Raw genomic sequence first — 9,647 nt, forward strand, 5'->3', positions numbered from 1 at the left:
GATACATTAAATGGGAACATCAGCCAGTCAATACTGATTTAATTCTAACTAATGGAAATAAGCTTAAATTAAGAAGGGATGAGTGAATTAATTTCTCTCTAGATCAGTGATTCTCAACCTTTTCTGACTTGCAGCACCCTACGAGAATCTGAAAATTTTCGCGGCACACCTGGAAAGCCTTAACGATTTTTTAGGTACACGTTATACGGCAAGCGTTAAAAGCCTTAGAACGAAAACTACGGCCAAAGCAAGCGATAATAATATCATTGTGCGTCACGTTTAGATACACGTAACACAGAAGTGTTAACTTAAAAAGCCTTAGAACGAAAATCACGGCCAAAGCAAGCGATATTAATGTAATCTGAACATTGACAATGCTATCGCTTGCTTTGGCCGTGAGTGTCGTTCTAAGGCTTTTTAACAATTACGTGGTATAGCAGAAAAATCAAAACTTTTTTATTTTTACATATGCTTTCAATGTGACGCTTGTGTCTGCTTCCGAGAGCAAATCAAATTGAAGCGAGGTTCTAACGTAGACAAACAAGCTCGCATATCATCATCGACTGTAAGAAGCCTCTCTCTCTTTCTGGCTTTAATTTCAATCAATGCTGAAAATCCAATTTCGCAAAACCACGAAGATGCAAATGAAAGCAGAACTTCAACTGCTTTTGAACTGATTGCAGGATATTAATTTTTAATGGAGATCCCAAATCATCCATGCTCTTTTCGGGAAACAATGACTGATAAAATTTGTCGTTTCATAAATTAATGAGCTGTTCTTCCTCCTCAGTTGTAAGATTTGTTGTCTCGTTGATTCCGAATGGATAGGTCGCCCAGTTATATTCGTCGACAGCAAGTGACGGGAAGTAATGTTTTAATGCGGACTGTAGGTCGCTTAATGTGTTCGAAATTTGAGGGACAATTTTCTTCTTTGACGGATATTCGTTAACACAAGGAAAACAATTAAGGACTCCTTTCGAGATCTTATTCTTCCACATCGTCACCTTTTCATCAAAGGCCTTCAGTTTGGACGTTGCAGTAATAATGTTTTCAGATGGTCCTTGGAGACTTAAGTTCAGAGAAATTAATTTGTCAAACTAGTCGGAGAGAAATTGAACCTTCAGCCAACAGATCTCATCATGAAAAAAAAATTAAAACCTGCTTCCTCAACCTCCAAGAAAGAAATTCCTTCAGTTTTTAGTTGGACAAGACGCTTTAACACCTTTCCTTTCGAAAGCCATCGAACTTCAGTGTGATACAGTAGCTATTTGTAGTCTGAATCCATCGCCTCACAGAGAAGAGAAAAAAGTCGATATTGAAATGGCCGAGACTTGATGAAATTCACCACTTAAATAACTTGATTCATAACAGACTGCAAATCTTTCGGCAAAGATTTGGAAGCGAGCGCCTCTCTGTGAATCCTGCAGTGAACAATCCTCATGTTTGGATTTTGTTGGCGCACTAGAGTGACGAATCCCTTCTTTTTTCCTTGCATTGAAGGATAGCCATCGGTGCAAACGCTGACACAGTTATTCCAATGTTATTTGAAGAGCAAAATGTTTTCATTCTCCAACTCCAAAATGTCCTGGCCTTTCGCTGTACTTTTTACATCTTTGCAAAATAAATATTCGTTTACGATCTTTCCATCTTTTATGAATCGAACAAAAGCCAGAACTTGAACTTTTCCACTGACGTCAGTAGATTCATCAACTTGAAGAGACCATAGCAGAGACAATTCAACTTCAGGCGCTTCGAAGTGTTCGCAAACTCGATCCTTCAAATCCGACAACAAGTCTACAATTCTGTGCGAAATTGTGTCATTGGACAGTGGAATTTGTTTAACCTTTCTGGCGGCATCCGTTCCAAGCATAGTTTCAACGATGATTGCTAACGCTGGCGCAATGACTGATTCGACCTCCGCATGCGCTTTTTTTGCCAACAATTGAGCAACCTTATAACTTGTAATCAATCCTCTTTCGGACAGCTTCATGTAGTTCACAAGCTTCCTTGATTGTTCATGTTGTTGAGCCGCGAGATTCTCGAAGTATTCTTTTGGTTTCTCCTTCACAGCTGAATGCTTTGTTCCCAAGTGTCTCTTCAGTTTGCTAGGAACAAGCGCTTCGTTCGATAAAGCGGCATTGCAGAGTAGGCAGAATGGTTATTGAGAATGTTCCGATTCCAAAACGATATAACCGTATTCGATGTATTCGTTTTTGTACTTTCGTTTGATTCCTTGCTTTTGACTCAACACATTCTCCTTTGCAGCACCAGACTTACTTAAATATTTTTCCATGGATAAATGATAAGCTAATTCACACACGATAAGCACGAAGTTCTGCAGTTGATATAAAATTCCTACCTACAGCATAGTAGCTGTAGATTACCACAGAATGAGAACGTGTTCCAGAAAGCAGTTTGATTGTTTGATGCATCATTTATGACGTACGAAGTGCTTGTTGCGCCACAATTAAACTAACAGTCGAACCGTTGCAGTTGAGAATAAAATTTAAGTATGAACTTTTCAGTGCTCGAATTCAATGAAAACCATCGAATGTTTTGGAAGGTTTCAGAGTGTCTCTATAGTAGCTTTTATTAACTGATGTATTCGATTTGCTTGTAAAATCCCAAGAAAGTTGAATGTGTTCCAAAAACACCGCGGCACACCTGCCAATCTCTCGCGGCACACAGGTTCAGAATCATTGCTCTAAATGCTATCTCATAACAAGTTATTGTTTCTGATCCTTATTTGATCATTATTAGGTTACACTGCACAACAATATTTTTTAAAAGTTTTGCTTCCTTAAAAGTTTTTGCTGATTGTGACAGGTACCTGGTTGGCATGCACAAATATAGTTTTGGTTTTGCTTCATCACGAAGGAACTCTTAGAAATAGACAGTTAACTGTTTACCGGCAATAACGTATTTAATTGCGTTTATGTTTCTAATAGGCTATTAAGTTCAACATAATTAAAAGTGTTTTGCTCCTGATTTTCGTGTGTATTCAATGTCCGGTGCATCACGTTGCAGTTTCCAACAGTAGTCAGCAAGCATTGACGGATTCCAGTTGCCCTGATATCGTTTTTCCATTGTAGCAATGTCCTGGTGAAAACTAAAGATTTCAATGAAACGGTACTTGATGGGCAAATATGGATGTGATTTTCGTGCTCAGTAGCCAAAAATCTATAAGGAACACCCAACAGTGTTCAAGAAGCAAAAACTTTGTTGTGCAGTGTTATTTATACCCAAGATAAAAAATACTGTGAAAATTATAACCCATCACGGCCTATGATAGAAATGAACTGAAACTCTTTGGTGAAAAATATACATAGCCAATTTATGATTCACAGAAACAATAGATTGGATTAATATAATCAGAGATGAAAGTTATAGTACCTATAAATATAAGTGTTTTGTAGAACACTACAAGCTCAGTCGAGTACGCATTGTCTACTGTAATGATAGACATGTATGTAAGACAGTTTTCTGACCAAAAATTGTTCTGTACTTTCTCAAAGAGACATTATTCAAAGTTCCAGTGTTGTTTTGAAATTATAAACATGTAGTTATTTATCTTTCATCTGGGATTGCAGTTGGTGTTGTGAGAGAAGTAAAAGTTATTGAAATTAATTATGTAGTAAGCATTATTTCGCCTACAGGACACCTGAGAGAAAAAATATCAGGTCTCTGATTGAAGATTGTGAAGACAAATAGGTGGATTGTTGATGTTTTCAACTAGTAGAACATCAAACACTAACATATAGATATTGATAGTGCACAGTCCGATAAAATAACTGTGGCATGGACTTATTTTGAACACCATCAATGTTGTCGTTACTTTCTCAGATGATGAAGAACAGTGTAATATAGCCACCAGAGGATGCATAATCATCTCCAGTACTGACTGTGGACAAGAACAACGAATAACAAGTAATGTGCACCGATTATTTTATGGATGTCTATATGACGCCTTTTGGTTCATGACAGCAGACCTTTTGCCCACATATTGACAAGTGTATTTGGACAGTGAAAACAGACCTAAAGTTGCCTTTAGTGGCTTGTGTATTGCAACTGCCATTCTTGGCAGTTGATTATATTTGTATTAATAAGTTTCAAATGGGATAGATATATCATCTGTATGGATGACATTTTGAAGTTTTGGTACGTGTGTCAGTCATTAGCTGAGAATCTTATAATGGATAAAGAAAATATATCCACATTTGGATTTTCTTGGTCACATTGTAGGCAGAGATTAGGGTGTTTCTAGATTCGATGAAGATAACAGTGGTTAAAAACTTTTCCTAGTCTGGAACTAAAAATGGATTCCAGTATTAGTTAATCTTAAGAAAGATAATCTATTCTTTTTGGAACAGATGCCGGTGATTGTAGAATAAGAACAGTATTTTCACGGGCGTAAGACATCATTATCATTATATTGATGGGTTCTGAACGGTGATACTGCATGACAAGAAATATATGTTTGCAGTTGTTATATGTGTGAAAACACTTCTCACCAGGTTTATGTTATATAAAGTTCACTATCGAAGTGAACTATTCACCTTGCAAAAGCTAATGAACTTGTAAGATCCAGAGATTATTACTGCATGACAGATTCCAATATTATGGGCGAAAAATAATTTACAGCATAACTTGAGTCAGAAGCACAATAGTGCAAATGTAGTTTCACCACACAGTGTGAGCTTGTTCATTATTTAAATTGTTAACTGTTCAGAGTTCAGACATTATACAACTGTGAAAGCCATTGCAGCAATGTAATTCACAATCTATACAGGCACAAGTGGATGGACAGCATAAATGGCAAACATGGAGCTTTTAAGTAACAAATAAAGAGCTTACACTTGGCTACTACTTATCACGAATTAATGGTAAATGCATTGTTTATAGGTTGGAAAATGCAGTATAGATGCACAAGCCATTTGGCACTTGTATGATTATGGATCTTTAACTGTGATGCAAGTCCTGACCTAGAGGTCCTTGAAGCAAGATAAACTTTGGACTTTGTTTGAAGTACAGAATGAAAGTCGCTTGGAAGTGTCATGCACTAAAGCAAAAAATGGTAATAGATTTTTATGCTGCATATGTGTCAGCATCCTAAAAGTTGTTGTAAGCACCATACTGGATGTTCTGATTCAACGAAAATCAGATAAGCCATATAAACTTCACTAAACACTTATATAGGTGTTACATGGATATTATTAATCCTTTTCTTGAGACCAATAAAGTAATTAAGATACGTTTTCTCGTGATGAATTAGTTCTCCAAGTGGGCCAAAACCTATCTTTCGATTGATACTTCATTGCGGTCTAAATGCTGATATGTTTGCTGGGCAATGGATAATTCAATTTGGAGTACTTGGAAAAACCCATATGAATCAAGGAGTAAGCTTTAACAGTCAGTTGTTTGAAGAGTTGCGCAAAGTGTTATTTGTTGTGAAGAAAACGTGCACTTTTACAAGTTTGAACGTTTGGCTGAATGGAGACTGTATGCTAACACCTTTTATAAATCCTGATCAAATTGAACGAGAACACCTGTTTGATTTATAATGGATTCTCGACTATTTGAAAAGGAAATTACACTATGGTAGACTTAAAATAGGAAGCACCTGCCACAGTCTTTTATAAAGACGAATGTTCATAAAACAAACCTGATAAACTATGTTGATCCAATAGACATATTATTTTGAGAAAAGAAAAGTTCACTCTTTTCCCTGAAAGAAAGAAGATTAATACTGCACAGTGGTTAGGACAAGAAGCTTAAAAAACACTTCTCAAGCTTCTTTGGAGAAGCATTTTCAACTTCAAATACTAAGTTTTTGGTACTAAAAATATGTTTTTGATAAAATGAGCCATTACAATAAAAAATGGGCCTTTATATGATACTTTTAAAAAGATGATACACAAAGATTTGAAACTTACAAAGGCACATGAGTCAAAATTTCATAAGCTTCATGGTACACCCCCAAACAAACAGCTGTTTTTTGCGAAAATGATCACAACACCCTCTTTCAACTACAAACCTATCAAATTTTGAACTCTTGATCTGCTTAAATGTGGTAATAGATGCTGATGTCCAAGTACAGTGAAGTCTGCAGAAAGTTTGATATTTACAAAACTTATAACAGTAAAAATTGCTCTGTGACATTAAATTGGAAACAAATGGTAGTGCAGGAAGTAGTTCCAAGGGAAGGAATCGAGAGACTTCTGTATTTACATTCCTCAGTTGTTAAAATCTTTTTAATCTAACGTTTATTAATCTACGATAACTTTGAAATGTTAAGTTCTTACAGTAAGTTTTGTGATTTAACTCAAATTGTTGTGTCAGTTATTAACCATCACCTAATTTTAACTAGTAATTAGTTCGTCTTTTCATTATTAGATACTATGTGTCAATTGATTTACATCTTATAATGCTAATCTACCGCCCTTTTGAGGAAAGTCTTGAGTGGGATTGTCTGTGGTAACAAGAGATTTCATTTTAGTCTGGTTCTTTTTTATATTTTATATTCCTGTTTATATTGTTCTGTTCAGACCTAATCCTTATTGTTATTCCATCATATTATTTAATATTCTTCTTTGACATCATGTTTTACTGCAGATAGCTTTATATTATAAAAGTTTGCATGCGCTGAATTATGACTTTTATTTTTCTAAAGTACTGAAGTTCACATTAATAAGGGATCTTATAAATGGTGTTTTTACTCTCATTTGAGTTTTCAGGTGATTTGCTGTGTGTGTTAATTGCAACCACACTGTATCGTGACTTCTGTCGAATGTGCTGAACTTATGTAATTTTTATATTCTTTGAAAGTTTTGAAAGAGTATCTTTTTCATAGAAAACTGTGGCTGTGATGTGTACCGATAACTTCCTCTTGCAGTTATTCGTATCTGCCTTTTTTATCCGGGGATTAATTGTCAAAAAAAGGAATCATAGTGATGTAATTTTTCTCATTTATTCGAGCATTTTTTCAATAACTAACCTTAACAGTCTATGACAACTGTCTTCTTGCTACTGGGAATGGTTTGATTTATAATCACCACATTTATCAGGATCTTGCCTAGCACGAGCTATGTTCTTCCTTGAGTATCACTACGAAGAATGGAAACTTGATTACTGTTTTCCATTTCCACGTTTTTCTACTTAGGTGTTTCATGAATTTGTAATCTTATCTTTACATACAACATATTTGGTCTGTGTTTAACACCCTTATGCAAATTAATTGAAACAAATGGTCATTTTACAATATTTTCAGCATAGCGGCCAGTGTAGGCTCGCTGAACCCGCTGATTTCCTTTAATAGTCATTTTTTCACACAGACGGCGTCATTAACTGTGTTTTGCAGTACGGTCGATCTATTTTTGGGATATATGACGAAAATTTGAGGAATATTACGTCATTCGAAATTGCGTTAGAAGGGCAAGGAGACCAGTAAAAAAACAAACTTACCAACGCAATGAAGAAAAAATGGTATCAATGGGGTCCGAAATACAAAACCTGGACGCAAGAATAATGGAGGAAGGTGTTATTCAGTGACGAGAAGTTTGCATGTTCGCAGATCTCTAGGTGAGAAACTTCGAGAATCTCACATCAATCAGTTCGTAAAACATCCCTTGAAGAAGATGTTTTGGGGCTTTTTCAGCTACTATGGCGTCGGAGTCTTACATATTGTAGAAGGTATGATGCGAGGACCACAGTACATCGAAGTTTCGCAGAGAAGAGTCGTTCCAGAAATGAAAAAGAGATTTCCAGATGGATCTGGCATTTTTCAGCAAGATCTGGCTCCGTGCCACACATCGAAACTTGTGAAGAATTTTATGACTACAACACGAATAAAGGTGCTGGACTGGCCTGGAAACTCTCCGGACTTAAATCCTATTGAAAATCTTTGGGCGATTTGTAAAGAAAGACTTCGGGGAAAAGACTGTACAACGAAAGATAAGCTAATTGAGGCCATAAAATAGGTGTGGTACTGCGATCCAAAATTAGTAAAGATTACAGTCAACTCGTGGACTTGATGCCAAAGCGGATTAATGATCTTCTGAAAAATAAAGGCGGTCAATCATGTATTAATTTGTGAGTAATTTTTGGATTTTCAGAAATAAAACGCAAAAAATTGAAAAAATTGTAATTTTACGTCTTGTTTCAATTAATTTGCACAAGAGTGTAGGTCTAAGAACAAATGTCTTATATTCAGTTAGAAGATTCATAATATTATTACTTATTTTGTTCACTTATGCAATAAGTCTAACTTATTTAAGAATAAGACTGTATAAATTTATTGTGCTAGTCGTGGGTAACGTGTGAGAAGTGTTAACAGACAATATGACCTTACGTCCTTTAGAAATTATGTATGACTTGTAATGACACATAGTATCTCATTTGTACTTATTTCCACGGGCTCAGGATTGTCTTGGTAGATACATTCTCAGAATGTTAATATATACAGATGCATGGTTTATAACTATTATTATTTCATCTTATCGCTCACGTTTTTCATTAATATATGTTGATTCCTATCTATATACAAACATATACGGAATCCCATTGAAAATAATGTATGGTGCCCGTGATGTTTGTTGGCATAATGATATGCATATATTTTATTGTCAATAAGATGATTTAACGGTCAGGTATCATTGGTAAAGATGATTTTTAGACAGACTGAGTGAATTGAATGGAAATGACAACTGTTTGTCGTAAATAATCAAACTCAAATGTCTCATATTCAGGTTAACTATTACACACTCTTCTTCTCGGAAAAACCCTGAGAGATTCAGTAAAGAACGTAGTGTTAAAAATACAATAACTTTAATACTGTTGTCTCACAATGAATGTGATCAACATGGCTTTTTTCGGTTTTTCAAAAAGGTTAAAATCAGCATGTGAGTGTGACGAAACCTAAACGAGCAAATTTTGCTATAACATGACATATATTTTTTATACATATATTAAACACAGTCTGTGAGACCCTACACCTTATTCATATAGGCACTTCTCGCTACAACATGTGTTGTCATTGTATGTGGATACAATCACAATTATCAAAAAACAACAACACAATAGCATTAACTAATGAAAAGTTTGTGGTTTTGAAATATTATTTAACTTTTAAGGACATTGTGCACGGAACAAAATAAATTATATTTCTTTTAAATAATTAATAACCACTGGTATTTGTTCAGCTAATAAGAAAAAAACAATTACATTTAATATATCTTACAAGTCTATAGAACAGATGGCAGAGTAAAAAGTTTGGTATTCCAAATGGTTTTATATTTTAGACAATAAAAACATTATGCCGCTTTAATTTTTGCATATTAAAGTAGTCTTAGTAGTAATATGATACATAAACCGAATTTTACATTACTTATTCTTAAATGTAATATGAAATCATATAATATCATATTACATGCCTTAAAATAATCAGTACTGCAAATAACTAATTGTTATGGCATTTAATACGAGAGAAAGTAAGTGAAGGTAATGTAGAACCCCAAGGTTGGCACGTGATCGTTGCTTTTATTTTAAACTTCAGAACTTAATGAAGCTTATAATGGGATTAAAGAGGTAATAATGTTAAGTACATTTCAGAACTAAATAGACGTAACACCTAAACACTTAAGGAAAACTCA

The sequence above is a fragment of the Tachypleus tridentatus genome, chromosome 12, assembly GCF_004210375.1.
Source record: "Tachypleus tridentatus isolate NWPU-2018 chromosome 12, ASM421037v1, whole genome shotgun sequence".
NCBI lineage: Eukaryota > Metazoa > Arthropoda > Merostomata > Xiphosura > Limulidae > Tachypleus > Tachypleus tridentatus.